This window comes from Cyanistes caeruleus, chromosome 4 (assembly GCF_971803275.1).
Source record: "Cyanistes caeruleus chromosome 4, bCyaCae1.hap1.1, whole genome shotgun sequence".
Classification (NCBI taxonomy): Eukaryota; Metazoa; Chordata; class Aves; order Passeriformes; family Paridae; genus Cyanistes; species Cyanistes caeruleus.
This window is the reverse complement of record NC_141704.1, coordinates 44127658-44148810: the sequence shown is the minus strand read 5'-3', so window position 1 is coordinate 44148810 and position 21153 is coordinate 44127658. Positions and strand designations below refer to the sequence as shown.

The 21153-nt window shown below is 41.8% G+C and overlaps 1 long non-coding RNA gene across 1 annotated transcript; it reads left to right on the top strand.

Annotated features, from left to right (window-relative positions):
- Window positions 1-540: 540 nt before the first annotated feature.
- On the top strand, window positions 541-18104 carry LOC111937257 (uncharacterized). The gene is made up of 4 exons (XR_002868527.2): window positions 541-882; window positions 1419-1546; window positions 1914-8630; window positions 16286-18104. It is a non-coding gene; the product is annotated as an uncharacterized LOC111937257 (long non-coding RNA).
- Window positions 18105-21153: the final 3049 nt, after the last annotated feature.

The following is a 21153-nucleotide window of genomic DNA, read 5'->3' as shown; positions in this document are numbered from 1 at the left end:
GGAGCACTCCATCCTCCTTCCTTTCATTACCAAGGCTTTCTGCTGGTCCAATTTCTCACTGAAGCAGAGATGCTCTGCAGAGATGTTTCTCTTTGCTCTGTGCTGGTTTCCTCTACACAATATGACACTTTCTTTGCAAGTAGGAGATATTGTTCTTAATATCTCTCAAGATGGTCATTCCAGTCGTAGCCTATTCTCTTTCTTTCCTCCTTTTTCCCTTCCCTATCCATTTGCTTATTTCTCCATTTCTCATGCATCATGCCTAGACTTTCAGAGCAGACTGGATTGGACCCACTCTATATGTCCACACTGTTTCTCTAGGAGCACTTAGTCACCATTCAAAATATAGAAGCAATATTGCAGGTTTTTTCAAGCAGACATTTCCACTGCATCAGAATAAGTCCTAAAATGTCAAAGCTAGAGTAAAGGATAAGCACTGTTATACTGCATGGATCCAAAAGGTATCCCTTTTTCCCTAGGAATCTGAAACACCTGTACCTTGTCCAAATCCTGATTATACCCAGCAGCTTGTCCTAAATTGCAAGCAGCACAGATGTAGAGAATTTGCTCCTACTGCTGTGTGAGCTCTCCTGTGGGCAGAGGCTGCAGAATACTGAAGTAGGGGAATTCTCTTCCTGCATGTTGCACCCCATGTTGAGATTGTGTTGGTCTTCAACCAAGATTGAAAATTTTAAGAATCAAGATATGAACAATTAAAAGCCAGTCTAATCTGCAGTCTAGCAGCTAGAATATTTATATTTGGAATAGGCTAGACTTCTGCTCCTTCCTCTTTGGTCTTCATCTAATACTAAAAGGCTATGTTTGTTAGACAGAGGACAGAAATCCTGACTAGCTCATGTTGTCTGCCTCTTTTGATAACAGGTATAAATAAGCCTTGCATCAGGGTAGACTGAGAGTGTTATGCCCAAAATTTTACATGCAGTTAGCCACTCATCAGTCTCAGAGATGGAATTTCAATTGGATGCTTTGTTCAAAGAGTTACTGAAAATGTGGCTTAATCTTTACTCTTTATTCTTATATCCTCCAAAGGCCATATCTTTATTCTGCTTTATTATTATTTTTTATTATTTAGATTGAAAATCTGTATTCCTATGTAGAAAGACAGTATATTCTAAATATGCACCAAGTATTGTAGATTTTTTCCTGCAGATGCAAAAGGGATTGTGGAAGAGATACTCCCATAAAAGTGCATAGATTAAGCATAAAGGCAACTAAATAATTATTGACTTACAACAAAATATATTTTAAAGCCTATTCATTCATCTTTCCAGGAGGTTTATTGACTTTGGGTTTGATTTGACTTATTATTGGTATTTTTGGCTTAATTGTAGTCTACTGATTTTAACCCTTGTTAAAAAAACAATTCTTGCCTTGTGAAACTTTTTCTGTTTTTCAAGGTACTTCTCTTGTGTGATGATAAATGTGCCATGAAGATGGGGCATTTGAGGGCAATACTTTAGAGAACTGGAGTATAGACACAGAAGCAAAGTATAGAAGAATGCACTGGTAGCAGAAGAAAACTGGGGTAAGCACAGAAATGGGATTCATTTCCTAAGAAGCTGCTCATTAGAAAGCTTGTGTGGTTTTAATGCTTGAAAAGTTTTGAAGCAATTTTTAGGTTGTGGCTCTTCCCTCAAGGCAAGGCTTATTTTTAAAACATCAATGTGATATTACTAATAGATTTCAGGCCAAATGAAAATATCATGTCTATTTCTTTCTGAAAATTCTGATGCATCTCTTCATTTGTATGTTGTCTTATTAAGAAATTTACTGGCCCAAGGAGAACTGCCAAGGTTTTATTTGTGTGAACTGGGTTTTTTTCCTCTTCAGTAAAGTGGCTTAGCAAAACCCAGTAAATTGCTATCTAATTTTGTTTCTTTATCCCTTTGCAGTTTTCAGCTGTATTTCTGGAAAGTGTTGCTTCGGGACAATAGGATTCTGCCATGGTTTTGGTTCAAGTTTAACTGAAATTACATTGTCTCTTCAGTACAAAAGGAACGTCTGTTATTGGTCTTGCACAGTATAAAAGGTGTTTAGCAAGAGAAAGAGTAATTTCAACTATCGTCATACAAAAGTGTTTATGTGGATGTCCTGGAAAACTCTTTTGGCTGTTTACTCAATCAGCTTCAAAGTAGTTGCTTGATTTTTACCCACTCTGTCCGAGAAATACAAAAAATCTATTGTATACAAATCAAAGCAGAGACCCTGCACTGGCAGAAGCTGAAGCACAAGAAGTTCCTCCTGAATATGATGAAGAACTCCCGTCAGTGCAGGCGACTGAGCGCTGGCACAGATTGCCCAGAGAGGTTGTAGAGAATCATCTGGACACAATCCTGTGCCATATTCTCTAGAATGACCCTGCTTGAGCAGGAAGGGTGGGCCAGATGACCCACTTCTGTGTGTGACCCTTTGTATGGTACAGGAACGAGATAGCTAGTGGGCAGCTTGTTCAAAACATTCCTCTGAAGCAATGGATTAAGCCAAATACTTCATTTTTAAGAATCTGGAGCAAGAGGGTAAAACCAGAGCAAAAATATCTGAGAGGAGATAAGAGCTGAGCATTTCAAGCAGCGAGTCAATGGTACTATTTGAGAAGACATTAACCAAAGAGGAGGAAACAGGCATCAAAGCTGTAACACACAGACAAAATTGATTGGGTGCTCCCCACAGATCAGATAAGCTCATCCCATTAACCCCATTTTTCTGTAGTAGCAGCAGTGAAGGCCCTGGCAGTGAGAATAAAGGTTAATATTTCCATAAAGCTGTAGCAGTGAACTTCCTCCTCTCCAGAAGAGGTAGCTTGGCCTGATGCAGTCTTGTTAAGCTCTGAGTCCCAGTATAACCTATTCTTGGTCCTGGTCTCAGCTACAGCAACCATATCTGTGGAACCTGTGCCCCAAAGCACTACCCAGGGTGGTTGCAGCAGCACTCGTTCTTTGTTCTAACCATTTGCCTGAAGTGGCCCCTGATTTCCGTGCTCCCCACTACCCTCAAGAGAAAATTTACTAGTGATTTGGAGTCTGAGGAACTTCTCCAGACCCCCTTAGAGTCAACAGTTTCTTAAACCCTTTCTTCATTCATCAGCTATGTAATGTCTACTCTGCTAGGTTCAAGGACACTTTTCTCCAACATCTATTTATTGATTTTTCAGGAATTCTTGCTTTCAGGCTTCCTTCAGTCACTTTCTGCTGCAGGAAGGAAGCACTGAATAGGAGAAGGCTAGCCATTGATTTGTTTAAATCAATTGTTCTGGGTCTTGCAATGTTTCTCTTTTGAAGTCTTTGTCTTTTCTTCATACCTTTCACATTTGATAATGACAGGTTTTGAATTTCCCTGTTCTTATGTAATATTTTGTGTAGGAGTCCTTTAGTTTCCTGGAGATCATGACTTTCTTATACTTCTTTCTGAAGGGTTAAATTCTCAATTAATCTTTCCAAATTTTCTTTATTACAGAATTCTCTATTTGCTTGAGACTCATAGTTTTATTTATTAATGATAGATACAACTGTTGTATTAGTGCTTCCACCGAAATGTTACAAGAATGGTCTAGTGAACATTGAGATTCTATTACACTGAGAAGGTAATAACAAAAGTTGTTGAAGCACTTAAACTAAGCACTATGAAAGTAATATACACATTATGGATGAAGTGATTGTTTTTCTTGTTATGTTATTTTTTTAAGCTCTACCCTTAACACTTGAATATGCCTCCTAGGATTTCGAAGAGATTATTCAAAACCTCATTTTACACAGTTACCACCTTTTTGCATAAAGCAGCATAAATATATTCTCAATAAAATTTAAAATAGATTGACTATTGCAATTATAACCATATAATTGTGTAATGTGCTATATAACAAACAATTACTTAACTGTGCAGAACAAGATGAGACAATGTGGTTTCTAAAGACAGAGGCATTGACTTGATTTCAGTGTTATTTAAGTATTTCATTTCTCTCTGAAAACAACAATGTTCCAATAGTTCTTAGTGGACTCTACTATTGTAGAAGAGTTAAAAAAACCACATTTATTTTAGAGGGTAGAGGATTTGCAGTTGCTCTCTGAGGTCTGCATGTTATGCCCAGGTGTGAATGTTCCCTCTCTAAGGGAAGCCTCTTTTGAGGCTTCTATTGCCCTATGATCCCTCTTGTGTGAAAAGAAGATTGCATGAAAACAGCCTGGAGCTATCAGGAGGAGATTCCACCTTTTAGTGCTTTCCTACTGCAGGTGTTTCGTACTTGGAATCCAGTGATGGAGCAGGGGGTGAGGAGGGACACCTAGAAATGGGTTAATATGTTTTTGTGTGTGTGTGTGTGTGTAGATGCTGAATCTGATAGCTGTCTTAGCAGAGTTATGCATAAAACACCTAAGGCAAATCCCTGTCTGGTTTTATCCCTGTAACACAGGACATCAGTCCACCAGAGCAACTTTGTTACAATTAGGGTCATCCTGGTATCCCATACTGTGATTCATTAAGTGAAAGATGGGGAGGGGGAAAAAAAAGGAGCACATTAATTCTTATTTATCACTCATCCAGGGACTGTGATCTCTACAATGAGGCACATGTCTTGAAATTAAGTTCTATCCCTTCTTCATCAAGCAATATAATTTATTTCCCTCTAGAACCCATGTTACTATCCAGCAAATTCCAAGCAACTAAAGCAGTTGGCTTTTTTGTAGATTCCCATTATATCAGATTGGTTTCAGATATTCCAATTGTGAGATGTGGCAAATGAAAGGTGACTATTAGCATTACATTTGCATTTTAATTAGTGGATAATTAGTGCTCTTTAGTGTTCATATTAATGCAATTTAGAAAATAACTTACAGATGATAATTAAAGAAAATGTGTTTATTCAGTTTTTATCTAGCACTCTATAAAAAATCAAAGGGATTTTTATAGCAAAAAGTGAACTAGAAGGAATCATTCATATTTTTATTCTCTTCTTATCATTGTCATGTTCAATTCCATTCATTAAACAATAGCTGTTAAGTTCTATCTTTAACACTACTTTTTCCCATTGTAAAGCTGCTTCATTCCTCTGATGGTTTGAAATCTTTTCTCATTTCAAGTCTAAATGTATTCATGACTGCTTTATAATCATTTATTCTTGTGCCAGTACTGCCTCTGAGTTAAAGAAGTTCCAGTGTCTCTGCATTTATTCTTTCTTCCCCCACCCTACATATTATTAGATAGGAGTCTTATCCACCCTCATCATTCTTATAGTTTAGCATAGCAGGCCAAATCTCTGCTAGTCCCTTCCAACAGCTCAAGTCTTTAATCCTCTGCCAGTCCAGGAAAAGTACACTGCATCTGCCTGATCTGCAGTATTTCCATTGTGAGCCAGGTATTTTTTAACATATGGAAATGAAAAAATCTGTCTTGTAGATGAGGCCTGGTAGAAAAATGTATATGAAACTGAAGACTATAGTATATTTCTTTCCTGCTGACTTTTTTACCAAGTTAGCTTGTTTTCTATATCTGTGTAAATTATAGGTTAAAATTTTCTTGCATCATTTGTCTTATATCTCTATAGTTCTAAGGATACTGGAAGACTCTTTGAGGACCAGCATACCATTTTGTTGATATGTTGTGTCATGTCTGTCCTATTTTGCCTTGTTTGCAAGTTGTCATTACAGAATGATTAATTCAGGTTCCTTGTTTCTACCTCAGAGCTGATGCTTTTATTTCCACTCCTTCAAGGAGTCTATAGCATTTTCTCCTAGGGAAAAAAAAAAAAAGCTTTGACAGAGGCTTCTTAATGAAATGGTTGTGACTCAAATAAAAATCTGCTTTGGCTGTGTTATTCTTTATTTTACCTCATGTCTCATTATATCATTAATGCTGGTTATATAATGCATTTTTACCTACATTTCTTCGTTTCCACAAGAGATTGTGTCCTTTGGCTCACCTCCTTCTCTCTTCCACTAGATTTTATTTACCTCTGCAACACCACTTTTTATGTTCTAAATCAATGGCTTGAGTTGCTCCTTGCAATAGTATCCTGGGAGCCCTCCCAGACCCAGTTTGCTTGAAGGACTAGTTACAGCCATTTAATTTACACCACTGTCTCTCTGGGCACTGATCTCACCCATATGGGTACCTTCTGCTCTTTTCAGCTCTTTTCTGTTCTTTTCTCATTAGAAGTCTGAATCAAAACCCAGGGATCCTCCTTCCCTAGCTGAAGGGAGTGATAATAACAGTGACATAAAATGAGAACTAGGCACAAGCACAGATGGAAATTTGCTGTAAGAATAACCATTGTGATTAATCTGCATTTCAAAATTTGTTTCCTCCCCCCATCCCCTGTCATTTAATTCCTTCCTCCCCCCACTCCTGTGGCAAAGTCACCAAAGGGCTGCAGGTTACACACGGATGTTTTACTTTTCTACACCTTTAAACTATTGTAGTAAAAAGGGTGATCAATAGTTCACTTACAAATAGTTTGGAGGAGAGAAGAAGGTTTGACTGCTTGTGAGGCAGACAGCTCATCTCATGCAATGAGGCTGAACAACTTCTGTTTGATGATCGTCACGGTTGGGTGAAGTGGAGCAGGGAGGGAATAAATGTCTTTGAAATTAGATTGCAAAACTACAGGGCGAAAATGCTGCCTTGAATTTTTAACCAGCCAAAGATCTGGTTAACCAGAATTATGGCTTTATTTAATTTGATAGCTACTTCTCTAATTTGCACTTAAAATGCTATGGTCCAGCCCTTTTTGAGAGGGGTCTGTTCTGAGGCTGCACAGCCCTGCACAGGTACCACTAAGGGCAATTTTGCCTGCCTCCTCTGCCTCTCCCAGCTTACAGTGAGTGCAGTTATCTCTGCACAAGACAGGAGTAGGGGGAGGTCTCTGGCAACATCTGAATTCATTCACAGCATCCTAAGACACCTAATTCTGAGACACTCTCAAGCACTTGTGTTGTCAGATTCTTCAAAAGGGGCAAATTCACAGTCAGAATAGACTGTGCCTAAACTTTAGAGGCAAGCAGAAAGGCCCTCAAAGGTCAGGGTAGATATAACCACTGAATTTTAATGGAAAGGCTTCCTTACTGGGCTATGGATTGACAGCCCAAAGGCTTTACAAGAGCTCTGTTTGCTTTAGCAAAATCTAAAAATGCGCTCAAATTCATTGTTGAAGTAGGACTTTTAGATTCAGACAATAAAACTAAAAAGCAGGATATAAGGCAAATTTCATGAAATTTGCTTCCAACTAAAATGCATCTATCCTATTTCTCAGATGGAAGCAGTCAGTTAATTTGCTTCTGCTGCTGTTTTAACAGATGAATTACAAATGTGTTTGATTTTCACAGTAACTTTGGGTTATGCTGGATACATTACACTTGATTTCAGTTGAGCAAAGTCAATGCCAAGTTGTCCATCACTCTGTTTACATGTATCTTTTCATCATCAAAATTAATACTGTGATCTCAATTGTCAATGGTTTACTAGTGTGATATGTGGAAAGATTCTCATGGTAGACATCAGGAGTCTCTTCAGAGTGGCAATGAAATCTTTTGTTTAGAATCTTAGGTGATATTGTGACTGTGCTGATTTACACCATTTAAGATGCTGGCCCTCCAGTATTACCCCAAGGGAGCAATGAAATTTCTTCAGAATAGCTTTAATTCAGAAGCAATATTCCTGTCTTTTTGCTGCTACCCTCCAAAGGAAAGTGATTGACTTGTATTTGTTGTGATTTCTCTGTCAGGAAAAAAACAACAGGTAAATGGTGCTGCCTCTACCATCAGCAAGAGGTGTCAGGAGCAGCATAATGGAACGACAGACAGCCCCTTATAACACTCCTGGGTACCTGGAGGAAATCAGCTCAGCTCCTATCACCAGAGAAAGACTTAGGGTAAAAGAATCAATTCACCCCACACAACTTAGGCTTCAAAAGAATAAAGCTGTCCTTTCCAAGTCCTTAGCTGATTGTAGTGGACAGGAGAAATGAGGTGTCACTAATCCTCTTGCTGCTTTCCCTGGCTGTTTGAGGAGTACAGATCTCTTTTAAAAAGGCCTCCTGCAGGCAGCTCTCTAGCAGGTGAGTCTGCCTGCAGTGTCAGTGGGGCTCTGTATTGTAGCCATATAACAAGGCAGTGGTCAACTTCAAGGTCTTTGAAAGGTCAGGTTTTCAAAAGGGAGTGTCCTTTCAGTCTCAGGAGAAAAGTCGCTAAATGCCTTGTTTAGTTGGGTTACAGCTTAAATAATTAACGCTAGATTTGGTAGTGGGACCATGAATTCTATTCTTTTCCTCCACAGCTTTCCTAAACTTCACAGTCTAAGGAAGGCTTAATCCTTAGCTTGATTTGCTGCTTTATTGCTGTTGTTTGGGCAAAATGCCACCACACAACTGAAAATTGCTAGGATAGCATAAGCTCGGACAGCCACTTACAAATAGCAGATGTAGCATGAGCACCTGCAGATTCCTGCACTGTTCAGAGAGGCTGAACCCAGTGGACTGGGGTGCACACTGAGGGTAAGGTGCTAACCTGCATGCAGGTCTGTGCCCTTCCTCATGCCTCACTTCACCATCATCACAAAGCTGTCTTTAGGAGGATTTTTGGCTGAACTTATTTCTGCTGGGACAGTCACAAAACAACTGAGCTGTTGTAGTTGATAGCCTGAAATGTATCTTTTCCCATCTTTTATTTGTGATCCTCCCCCCACCCCCAGCTTCTCTTTTTCCTAATTGTTTACCTGGCGTCAAGTTACCATGGTTACGGAAGTTTCTCTCCTCAGCCCCACGGCGAGAGGCCGGATAGAGTAAAGAGAGGACCCCGCTGGCATTTCCAGCTGCTTGAAGTTTCTTTAGCCTAGGAAAGCACGGGGTTGAGAGAAGAGAACCCTTCTTTCCAACACGGAAGTTTGTAACTCTGTTTTTCTTGTCCCCGAATGCCTCTGAGCTATGGAAGCTGAGAGGCCAGGCTTACCTTCCCTTCCCTTTCTTTCCCCCCTGGGTTGCCAGGAAACCAAGCCCCCCCTCTCTCCTCCTCTGCCCCTCTGTGGAGAATACTCCTACACCTTTGTGGGCATTTGAAGAAGTTGGTGTCTGTTATTTTTTATCTTGGTGTGTGTAACCTTGATTTGTAGAAAGTTTGTAAGATGTACTAACTGAGAAAAATAATTGGTTCTCTCTCTGATGTTCCCTCCCTCCGAGAAACCCTGTTAAAAGAGACCCCCCAGACCCCAAATCCTTTGTCTCTCGTCCCTTGGATTCCCTTTCACAGAAATAAACTGTGGAATGCAAACCAGAGAGAGAGTCCCCCCCTGATTTCTTTACTCGCTCTATAGACTTGAATTCTTGAAGAAAATCAGTGAATCTCACAAACATATACTGGCTCAAAACTCGAGTGAAGAGAAACCTCATCACTGAGCTAGCCGGGTAACACTCGAGAAGATCGAGTCGGGTGGCGCCCAGAACGTGGGGCTGGCCTGTCCCTCAATAAAGGGGACAGAAGAACCACGGAAGGTGAGATTCTGACCACCGCTGGGACGACATCTACCCCAGAAGTGTCTCTTCGCTGTTCTAAGTGGAAGACGTGCTGGGGAGAAAAGCAAGAACCCCTGTGCACCGAGGGGCTGCTTTTGAGAGCGAGACAACGGCAGGAGCATTCAGAAGACTGAATTCCCCAAAGGGGGGAAGTGGTGAAGAGGGAGTGGGTGAGAGAAGAGTCCCATCCCAGGTGAAACTTCTGGATGCAGAGCAGTTTGGAGCCGTTGGTGAAATAGCGGCAACGGACAGGTGAGATCACAAGATGGGTGCAAGACTGTCTGTAGCACAAAGGGGGATTTTTAATCAAGTGATTGGCATTTTGCAAATTGGAGAGAAACCGTTTTCTAAGAAAAAAGTGAAAAAATTAGTGAATTGGGTTTTTTTAAATTTTCCTCAAGTGTCTCCTGCAGATATAACTTCTGTTTCCTTTTGGAACAGAGTGGGGACAAAATTGACTGAATCTGTGAACGCTGGAGATAGTTCAGCAGAGAAAGTAATCCATTTGTTTGTTTTGATTAGACTAACCCTTATTGAAAAAGAAGAAAAAAGGTTATCCAATCCTGACCCTGATAACCCTGTTTCTTTACCTCAACCCTGTTACCCTAAGCTGGGGGAGTCCTCTCAGCACCCCTGTTCCAGTAGCTCTGGCCAAGCTGTTGGAAACCTTTCCCTAAAACCCATCCCAGCTCCCTCTCCTACCCCTCTTTACCCTCAATATCCCTCTCCTTTTATTCCTGGTGGTCTTTTGGGTACACAAAATGGAGGAGACCACATGGTGAGTCTCCCCCCAAGTGTTACACAAAGGGCCCAGGAACTTCAAAATGGTGGTGAGCACATGGTCGACCCCCAAGTTGCTTCTTCTTCCCACAATCCCTTTGTTTCCCCTCCCCCCTTCAACCCTTTCCTCCCCCAAGACCTTCCCCCTCCTGGTCCTCCAGACCCTCCCTCTTCTGCCTCAGCCCCACCCCTCAGGGGTGTCTCCCTCCCAAGGCACCCTGCCCCTGACCCCTCCTACCCCCCCTGCAACCCCGCCTGCCCTCTCTCTGCTGCTGGCTCCCAGGTCACTCCCTCCAGCTCACACAGAGTGGGGAAGGGAGGGGGTGAAGGGACAAACCAGGAACAGAGACCTGCCTTCTTTGCAGCACCTGTAACTTATGGGAGGGGAGGAACATTACCAGAATGGAATGTAATGTCATTTCGATTGAAAATGGAATTATGCAAAGCAGGAAAGGAGTTTGGAAAGGAAAGCCAATTTTTTAAAAGTCTTTTAAAGGCAACCCTCTCCTCCAACCAATTGGTCCCCCATGATTTGAAGGATTTGTTTTCCTGCCTTCTATCCCCAGGAGAATATTTGCTCTGGGAAGGGGCTTGGAAAAGATTGTTGAAAACCCTTTTGGGAGAATTACTGAGCAGTGATTTCGAGGCTTTAGATGAAATGGGTAAAATAATTACCATGAATCATTTATGTGGCGAAGGTGATTGGAGCGAACCTATTGACCAGGCCCAAAATTTGCCAAAAGGAGTTAGAGAGAAAATAAAGAAAGCTGCAGAGAAAGCATTTTTCAGTATTCCTCTTTCTGAATCTGTTGTTCCCTATGCTCAAGTTAAACAGCGTTCTGATGAAAGATTTGTAGATTTTGTGAATAGATTAAAGGTACAGATTGAAAGACAAGTGCAGAATACCACCCTGCACTCTGACTTGCTGTTGGAAATGGCTCGAGTGAATGCGAACGAAGCCTGCAAAGCACTGATTCGGGTGCTGCCGAAGGATCCACCACCGACCTTGACAACTTTAATCGAGATGTGTACGGATGTAATCAGCACTTCAATGCCAAGGACTGAGGATTCCCAGAGAACCCCAGGAAGGATTGCAGCCACAACTGTACCTACTCTGCCATCGCCAGCCAAGCCGAAGGGACCGTTCACCTGTCATCGATGTGGACAGCCAGGACATTTTGCGAAGTTCTGCCAAGTGCCATATCCTAACAAGCAAGGGCAGGGAAACCGGGAAAAGGGAGGGGGTCCTCAGAACCAAAAAAACTAGATACCCAGCGCGAGTCTATTCCGCGCAAAGACACAAGTGGAATAGAAGTCATAGGGGGAGGGAAAATTAAATGTGATAACACTCTTAAATGTCACATTTCTCACAGGTCTGACTTCTGCCACCGAAATAACACCAAGGGTTATGAAGATTGGAAGCCAAAATTACCTCTCAAATTGTTTACTGTGAAAGATCATTTTTTTAGGTCTCACCACTGGACGGTTGTTTCCATTGACCCACTGAAGGAAAAACTGACCCCCGACCTGAATTGTAAGTTTCTTGTTATTGGGGACACAAAAAACACACCCCCAGAGATTGAAATTTCTCCTGTCACTCTTTCAGCTGACTTGGATGCACTCATCCTTTTGGCACGGTGCATCAACCCACCATTCTACCTGGCACAAGGGCAGGTAATTGCTCAAGCTATTCCCATTCCATCAGGGATCCCAGTAGATGATGCAGCACCTCAGATCTACTGGGCTCAAGCAGTGGGAGAAAACAAACCCATCATCTCATGCCATTTGAAGAAAGGTAGGGAAGGCATGGGAATGACAGGCATGATAGACACAGGAGCAGATGTGACTGTCATCCCTGAAAGGAGATGGCCACCACAATGGGAACTGCAACCGATGGTTAGCCACATCCAAGGTATAGGGGGAGCCCAATTGGCCAAGATATCAAAGGAACCCATTCAGATTAGAGGACCTGATGGGCAAATAGCATCTATTCGCCCCATTGTCACTGATTTCCAGGTTCCCCTGTGGGGAAGAGATGTCATGTCCCAATGGGGAGTCCGCATTGAAATTCCGAAAACACCTCAGGATTTTTGATTGCGGCCACTGAGAAGCGCCAGACCCAAAAACTAGAATGGACCACAGATTCCCCAATTTGGATACCCCAGTGGCCGCTGAGTAAAGAGAAATTAAAGGCGCTAAATGAGTTAGTGGATGAGCAATTGGCCCAAGGCAATATTGAACCTACTTTTAGCCCTTGGAACTCCCCAGTGTTTGTCATTAAAAAGCCAGGGAAAGACAAGTGGAGATTAGTTCATGATCTGAGAGAAATTAACAAAGTCATTGTAGACATGGGACCTCTTCAGCCAGGAATGCTGTCTCCTGCCATGCTTCCTCAAGATTGGGAATTGGCTGTGATTGACATCAAAGATTGCTTTTTCAAAATTCCTCTAGACCCTATAGATGCCCCCAGGTTTGCTTTTTCTGTGCCTTCCCTCAACAGAGAAGCCCCAATGAGAAGGTTTCATTGGAAATCCCTCCCCCAAGGGATGAAAAATTCACCTGTGATTTGCCAATGGTATGTTGCCACCTTGTTATCCCCTGTGCGAGCTGAGGTGGGGGAAGCCATTATCCTGCATTATATGGATGATGTGCTAGTGTGTGCCCCCCAGGAAAAATTGCTCCAGTCCACACTGGACCGGGTGATCGAAGTTTTAACAACTGCAGGACTCACCCTTCAGGAGGAAAAAGTACAAAAGATGCCTCCTTGGAAATACCTAGGTCTGGAAATCACAGCAAAAACAATTGTTCCTCAAAAATTGGCTTTTAACAGCAATCCCAAAACCTTAGCCGACTTGCACTCTCTGTGTGGAACACTGAATTGGGTTAGGCCTTGGCTAGGCATTGCCACTGATGACCTAGCCCCTCTTTTCAATTTATTGAAAGGGGGAGATGAGCTGAGTGCTCCAAGGACACTGACTCCAGAAGCCAGGGATGCTTTAGAGAAGGTAAGCAGTATGATGGAAAAGAGACAGGCACATAGATGCCATCCAGAGCTGCCTTTCAAATTTATTGTAATGGGGAAATTGCCACACCTTCAGGGGTTGATTTTTCAGTGGGACAAGGACCAGAAAGACCATTTGATAATAATTGAGTGGGTCTTTCTCAGTCACCATCGGTCCAAAAATATTACAAGGCCACAGGAATTGATGGCCCAGCTGGTTGGAAAGGCCAGGCTGAGAATGAGAGAACTTGCTGGCTGTGATTTTTCATGTATACATTTGCCCCTAAGCCTCTCTGAGGAAGAAACCTCCTCAGTGAAGATGACCAGGGAAATGTTTGAGCACCTCTTGAGGAATCAAGAGACCCTGCAAATTGCTCTGGAGAATTTTACTGGGCAGATTTCAGTTCATGCCCCTGCACACAAATTGTTTAATTCAAAATTTAATTTGGTACCAAAAGATAAGAGGAGTCAGAAGCCCCTTGAAGCTTTGACTGTTTTTACTGATGCTTCTGGAGCATCCCGAAGGTCAGTAATGACCTGGAAAGATCCTCAGACGCAGCAGTGGGAATCAGATGTTGATTATGTGGAAGGATCCCCTCAAATTGCTGAGTTAGCAGCAGTGGTTAGAGCATTTGAGAGATTTTCAGAACCATTCAATTTGGTCACTGATTCAGCCTATGTAGCAGGAGTGGTTTCCAGAGCAGAAAATGCAGTCCTCAAGGAGATCTCAAACAGAACTTTGTTTGAATTGCTTTCAAAATTGATTTATGCAGTGTCCCATCGAGAACATCCTTACTTTGTTATGCATACCCGGTCGCACATGGAATTACCTGGTTTCATAGCAGAAGGGAATGACAGAGCTGATTCCCTGGCTGCTGCCCCTGTTGGGCTGGCCAGACTTCCTGACCTGTTTCAACAGGCAAAATTAAGCCATGAAATGTTTCATCAAAATGTACCAGGCCTGATTCGACAGTTTAATCTGAAACGAGATCAAGCCAAAGCCATTGTGGCCACATGTCCCCACTGTCAGCACTCAGCTCTGCCATCCCTGGGTGCTGGAGTCAATCCAAGGGAACTTGAAAGCTGTGAAGTATGGCAAACTGATGTAACACACATTCCTGAATTTGGACAGGTAAAATATGTACATGTATCTATTGATACCTTCTCAGGAGCAATTTTTGCCTCAGCCCATGCAGGAGAAAAAGGTGTGCACGCCACAAAGCACCTGTTGCAAGCTTTTTCTGTGCTAGGAATCCCTAAAGAAATTAAAACAGATAATGGACCAGCATATATTTCAAAAGTGTTTAAGGAATTTTTGCAGGAATGGGGAGTGAGACACAAGACAGGAATCCCACACTCTCCAACAGGTCAAGCAATAGTAGAGAGAGCACACCAGTCACTCAAAAGAGTTTTGAAAAATCAGTGGAAAGACAAAGTAAAGTTAACACCACAGGAAAGATTATGCAAAGCCCTGTTCACTCTCAATTTTTTAAATTGTTCTATGGAAGATCAAAACCCCCCTGTGGTTAAGCATTTCTCCCCTCATGGCAAACACAAGCTCAAGGAACATCCACCAGTGCTGATGAGAGACCCTGAGAGTGGAAAAATTGAAGGTCCCTACAAATTAGTGACATGGGGAAGAGGATACGCTTGTGTATCAACACCCCTGGGTTTGCGGTGGGTCCCACAGAGGTGGGTAAAACCGTACATGGAAAAACACCCCACAAGACCCCCCGATATTTCAGTGGCAGAAGTTCAAAGAACAAACAGGTATTTGGGTGGAGAAGGAAATCCAGATTCTCCATTCTACCCTGACTTTCCATTGTTGAATCTGTTTATTGATGAATTCAGCTAATGTTTTTTCCTTGTTAACCTGTATTTTAGGAAGAAACCATCCCCAGCATGACAGTTTTGTGAACATTTTCTCAGGATGGGGATTTTCGGGATGGCTGTCTTCTGTTTTCCGGACTGTTTTAGGGTTTTTTGCAATTGTTGTTGTTGTTTTGATTATGTTTTCTGTTTTGCAACGTTGGTGTGTTACCACTACCACCAAGTTAATTTCTCCTGCACCTCAGATAAATGCTGTGGAATTCCCAAATCCCAACATACCCCAAACCCCTTCCCCTTGGTTTGAAGAAGTAAAACCAAGTTCCCTTCCTTCTTTTGGAAAAAATTAGGGGGAGATGTTGTAGTTGATAGCCTGAAATGTATCTTTTCCCATCTTTTATTTGTGATCCTCCCCCCACCCCCAGCTTCTCTTTTTCCTAATTGTTTACCTGGCGTCAAGTTACCATGGTTACGGAAGTTTCTCTCCTCAGCCCCACGGCGAGAGGCCGGATAGAGTAAAGAGAGGACCCCGCTGGCATTTCCAGCTGCTTGAAGTTTCTTTAGCCTAGGAAAGCACGGGGTTGAGAGAAGAGAACCCTTCTTTCCAACACGGAAGTTTGTAACTCTGTTTTTCTTGTCCCCGAATGCCTCTGAGCTATGGAAGCTGAGAGGCCAGGCTTACCTTCCCTTCCCTTTCTTTCCCCCCTGGGTTGCCAGGAAACCAAGCCCCCCCTCTCTCCTCCTCTGCCCCTCTGTGGAGAATACTCCTACACCTTTGTGGGCATTTGAAGAAGTTGGTGTCTGTTATTTTTTATCTTGGTGTGTGTAACCTTGATTTGTAGAAAGTTTGTAAGATGTACTAACTGAGAAAAATAATTGGTTCTCTCTCTGATGTTCCCTCCCTCCGAGAAACCCTGTTAAAAGAGACCCCCCAGACCCCAAATCCTTTGTCTCTCGTCCCTTGGATTCCCTTTCACAGAAATAAACTGTGGAATGCAAACCAGAGAGAGAGTCCCCCCCTGATTTCTTTACTCGCTCTATAGACTTGAATTCTTGAAGAAAATCAGTGAATCTCACAAACATATACTGGCTCAAAACTCGAGTGAAGAGAAACCTCATCACTGAGCTAGCCGGGTCACACTCGAGAAGATCGAGTCACTGAGCCACTGGGAGCAGGAGGTGGAGGGGTGATGTGCATATGAGCAGGACTAGACACTGCAGAGACAGCATCCAGCTCGTGGAGAAAGACATTTTAACAAAGCTAGGCCAGCTTTGCCTAGCAGCAAACTCTCTCCCATTGCTCCCACTGTGAAGCAAGATCACGACCCTTCTTTTTCAAGCAGACATAGTTTCAATTAAAGTTGCCTTCTTAACAAAAAGGGTACATATTAGAAAGGGCAGGCTGGGACATGTGATGGCTCCTCCAGGTTTTTCCCCTGCAGTGTAGCTGGAACAATGGCCTCAGGCAAGGCTGCTTACTGGAGAGGGGGAAAACTTTCCTTACTACCTTTCAAGAAAAGGCAAGGGTGGGAGGGCATTTTTCCTCTGAGAGCTCAGTATTTTTTCCTCTATATAGATATCCCCTGTCACAGTTCAGCCAGCATTAGTGTGTCGATTACAAACCTGTTTGTGTGAAACATCCCTTCTATTTTATATGGTTTCTTAAAAGAAAATCACATATAATTTATAAATGGGGGCATTTATAAGTGGGAGGAACTTTTGTGTTGAAAAAAATAGTATCCTACACAAAAAATAAGCAAACAGAGAAGCTGTAATGTATCCTTCCATTTGGTGTTCCAGGTTCACATCCAGTTACTGGGTCACCACTGCTCTGGCCCCATCAGCTCTTGAGTCTTGCTTGGTCTGAGCAGCCTGCAGAGTTGGCTGCTTTCATGACCAAATTGTCATACTTATGGGGACAGGCCTGAAGGTAACCCTCAATAAATTTTTCCTAAGAAAACCCTTGAGTTTCCTTGTTTCTTAGGAACTAACCCTTCATTTCATATTTTTAATGAGTTCCATATTATTCAGGGCACTGGCTTCTCTGAATTCTTTAAAGACCCACCAAGATGCTAGTAGAGAGATGCCTAGAGTCATCCTCTTTGCTCTCACTAATATAAATATGCAGATCCTGACACAGCAGCAAGTGACAAAAGAGCAGATGTAGAGGATGTAGAGTGTCTGGTCAAAGGCCTGTCCAACCCCATATGCTGACCCTGACATTTGTGAGGTGCTGATACTTGTCTTCATGCTCTTCTGTTGTCCACTTTCCACCTATTTCCTCATCACTCCTGGGACAGGGACAAAAGTCCAGTTTCTTACCTCCCCTTCAGATGGCTGCTTCTCTGGAGACTCTTTTGCTTCACTGTGATACTTTCTGCTTCCATTTCCCAAAGTCCTTTAACAGCTCCTTTGTTGCAGCTGTGTAAAATTGACAGTGCTTTAAGCCTAGGTCCTATGGGTGTGCTTTATAGGTGCAGCTGTTTGTAGCTGTCACTTGGTTTCACTATTCCACAGAGCTTTGAACCTCTTCCACAACCAATCAGCTTCCTCAGAAAAGGTACACCATGAGCTGGATACTTCATTTAGCTCTGAAGGAATATCCTGCACATACTCCTTTCATATTTTCCCAAGAAAGAGTCCAATGTTCATGTAATGCAGACGAAACATCACACCCCACCTGTGATTTGCCACCTTCACTGGTCCCTCATTTTCAGAATAAATGTGACTCCCAGCAAGAAACTGTCACTTCAAAGACCCTGGAAGTCATTATTTCTTACAAGTTGCTATCTTGCCAAGACTGGGACTCTCACGCAAAAGCATAGGGGTGTGGACGATGAACAGAACTAATAGACTATGAATGCTCTGACCACCAAATGGTCAATCCAAAATGGAAATTTTATAAAATGTAATACCTTTTTTTTAAAAAAACGTATATTCTTCTTGCTGTGATTTTTGAGAGTCCAGCAATATCCTGTAATATGGAGCAAAGAAGATAACAGAACAAGTTCTCTGCTATAAAACTGTAAGGAAGTAGACATGTTACAAATCCTTGAGATAAAATCCCTGAGACATAACTTAGCTTTTTACTCTTTTATAGTGGTCATAGGGGAGCAACACTTGTATGGATTATGCATAACACAATCCTTGATGCTCCCAGAGTTTGCTTCTGGTCTCCAGCAGGAAATACCCTTCCATCTGCAAAAAAGAAGCAGCAGCCCAAGAGCTGTGCTACCACTGACTGTTAGAAAGCTTTCATTCCAGTTAAAGGGTCAAAATGTTGTCAAATGAAAATGAATGCTGTAATTCTGCCAGGCTGAGGTACTTAACATCTTCTTTGCCTCGGTTTTCAACAATGAGACAGGTTGACCTCAGGACAACTGGCCTCCTGAGCTGGTAGATGGGGACAGGCAGCAGAATAACCCCACTGCAATCCAGGAGGAAGCAGTTCATGTCCTTCGGTGCCACTTAGATGATCACAAGTCTATGGGACCAGATGTGATCCATCCTATGGTGATGAGACAGCTGGTGGAAGAGCTCAACAAAATGCTGTCCATCATTTCTCATCAGTTCTGGCTCACCAGGAAGTCCCAGATGACTGGAAGCTGGCCAGTATGATGTCCATCCATAAGTAGGGCTGGAAGGAGGATCCAGGAAATTACAGGTCTGTCAGCCTAATCTTAATGCCTGGCAAGATTATGGAACAGATCTTCTTGAGTTGTCAAGGTGGTGTAAGGTCATAGCTTGGATTTGATGAGGTCTTTCCCAACTTAGCTGATTCTGTAATTCTGTGATAAACAAATTTAATATCTGTGTTTAAATCAAGTGGTTCCTCCAGTCCTCATTATATCTGGGTTTGGCTGGTCACTCCACCATATTCTGTGGAAGACCTGTGTAATTTAAAGGAAAATACAGATTTGAAAACATGTTCTAATTTCCTCCTTTTTCAGATTTTTCTTTTTCAATATCCATTTTTTTTTTCCTTTTGATTCCTTGATTCCCATCAAACAGAGGACACAAGCTTGTTTTATTTTATCAAGTAGGTTGGTGGCTGGGTATTTTTGTTATGATTTGGGGTTGTTATGATTTATGTTATGATGTTCTGTTGTTTTTTTTTTATTTCTTCTCAGGTGTTAAAAGCCTTCATGGCCTGTAATCCACACATTGGTTTGTAGTCCATCCTAAAGCGATTCTAGCATGGAGCTTTCTTAATAAGTTGCATTTGAAGAGTTGAAGCAATACCTTTAAAGTATCAGTGGGGGGGAAAAAAGTATGATTTCTTTCCATGTGGATTGCCCTCAGTAAATAATGATGGTTAGAATTGTTTCAAATCGCAAATATAAAACTCAGCCATTTATCAACAACTTCCATAGGTGCTACTGCAGAAGCAAAATAAGTTCAACAGACAAGAAGGAATTATCTTAGAGGGATTTCACAGGCCACAAAAAAAATTGAGAGCTCTAAGGAGTTGTATGCCCACACTTTTAAGTTTTGCCAGTGTAGAACAGACTATATTGAATTATGTACCCATACACCTGTTTTGTTTGGGGTTTTTTTGTAAATCCAGTAATGCTAATTGTTCTAGTGCACATCAGTGTTTTCTTTGTGAAGCTCTTCACAGCAGCTTTTAACTCCCAGCTCTGTGTTTTAATAACAATACCATCTGGCTGAGTTTTTCAGACTTGCCTCTAGGGGTTGAAAGACCGTTTTTTCCATTATAATTAATGAGATTTGGGTGCCCAAAACCCCCGGGCAGTTTTGAATACATCATCTACATCTTTTGGGGTTCTGAAGTGCTCTGAGACTTTCAAACAGAAAAGCCATTAAGCTGACCAGAGATGCTAGGATGTTGTCCAGTATTAATGCTCAATACTACTTTTTGTGTAAAGTGGCCAAAGCTTGCTCTGTCGTACCTAAGAGCATTGTTGTTGCCTTGGTTAAGAATGAACAAACTTCTTGAGGACCTTATCAAGGACATTTAATTCTTATTCTGGAAATACTGACCTGAAGCCCAGAACAATAATTTTTTTTTGTTTTCCATATAAAAGCAACATTTTTCATGTCTTACATTAGAGCAAAATCAGGTACTTATAAAAGTATATAAAATTCTGGCAAGCCTCAGTAGTAGCCACTGCCTTTGGTATGATAAATGTGCAAAAATTTGCCTCAAAATGCTATGCACAAAGGGTGGCCAGCCTTAATATCAAGTTCCAAAATCTTCATATGATCCCAGTCAACAAAACCCCTTCCATATTTACAGAAAATATGAGAAAAGAGGGCAGGCAGTTGCTCCTTGTCATCTTGCAGACTGGATTTCAGCTGTGCAGGCAGACTTTATATGTCCCTTTTTCATAATTTCTGGCAGCTGAGGGCTTGGAGGCTCCCACAGCTGGAACATCTGGACCCAGTTGTGCTGGAGAGCTGCATTTGAATTTAGCATCACTCTGGTCACTTCATTCTTAAGCAGATTCCTAAATAGATTGACAGCATAAATTCTATACCAAATTGTTTCTATCCTGTGAGTAAGTAAAGCCTGTGTGATGGCAAATGTATTTCATAAACTTAAACAGGTCTTCGTCATTTATTTTGAAACATTTCTCCATGAAAATTGTGCAAAAATGAAGTTTTCTAAGACAGAATTAAAAATGTTTTCTATCTGCTGCAAGAGAATCATTTCAGCAGAGGTAAGATAGATGGGCTCACTAAAATAGCAAGTGATATAAAAAGAAAGTGGCTTCAAGCAGAGGGCAGTTCTTTGCTGTTAAATGGCAAATAAAAAGTAAGTAGTGAGTCAGTTCAAATAATATTGTTTGGGGTAATCTATTTGGGTGTGCTTATATAATCTATTTATAAGATTAGAATCTACATAAAAATCTCTGTAGTCAGCCTTAAGAGTCTTGTTCCATTTTATGTTGTTTTGGGCTTATAACAAAGGCTCCTTATGTATGCTTTACAGAAAAATAAAAAGGATTTTTGAGAAAACTCGTGAACTGACAGAATTTTCATGCAATAGCTTTCTGGACTTAAACAT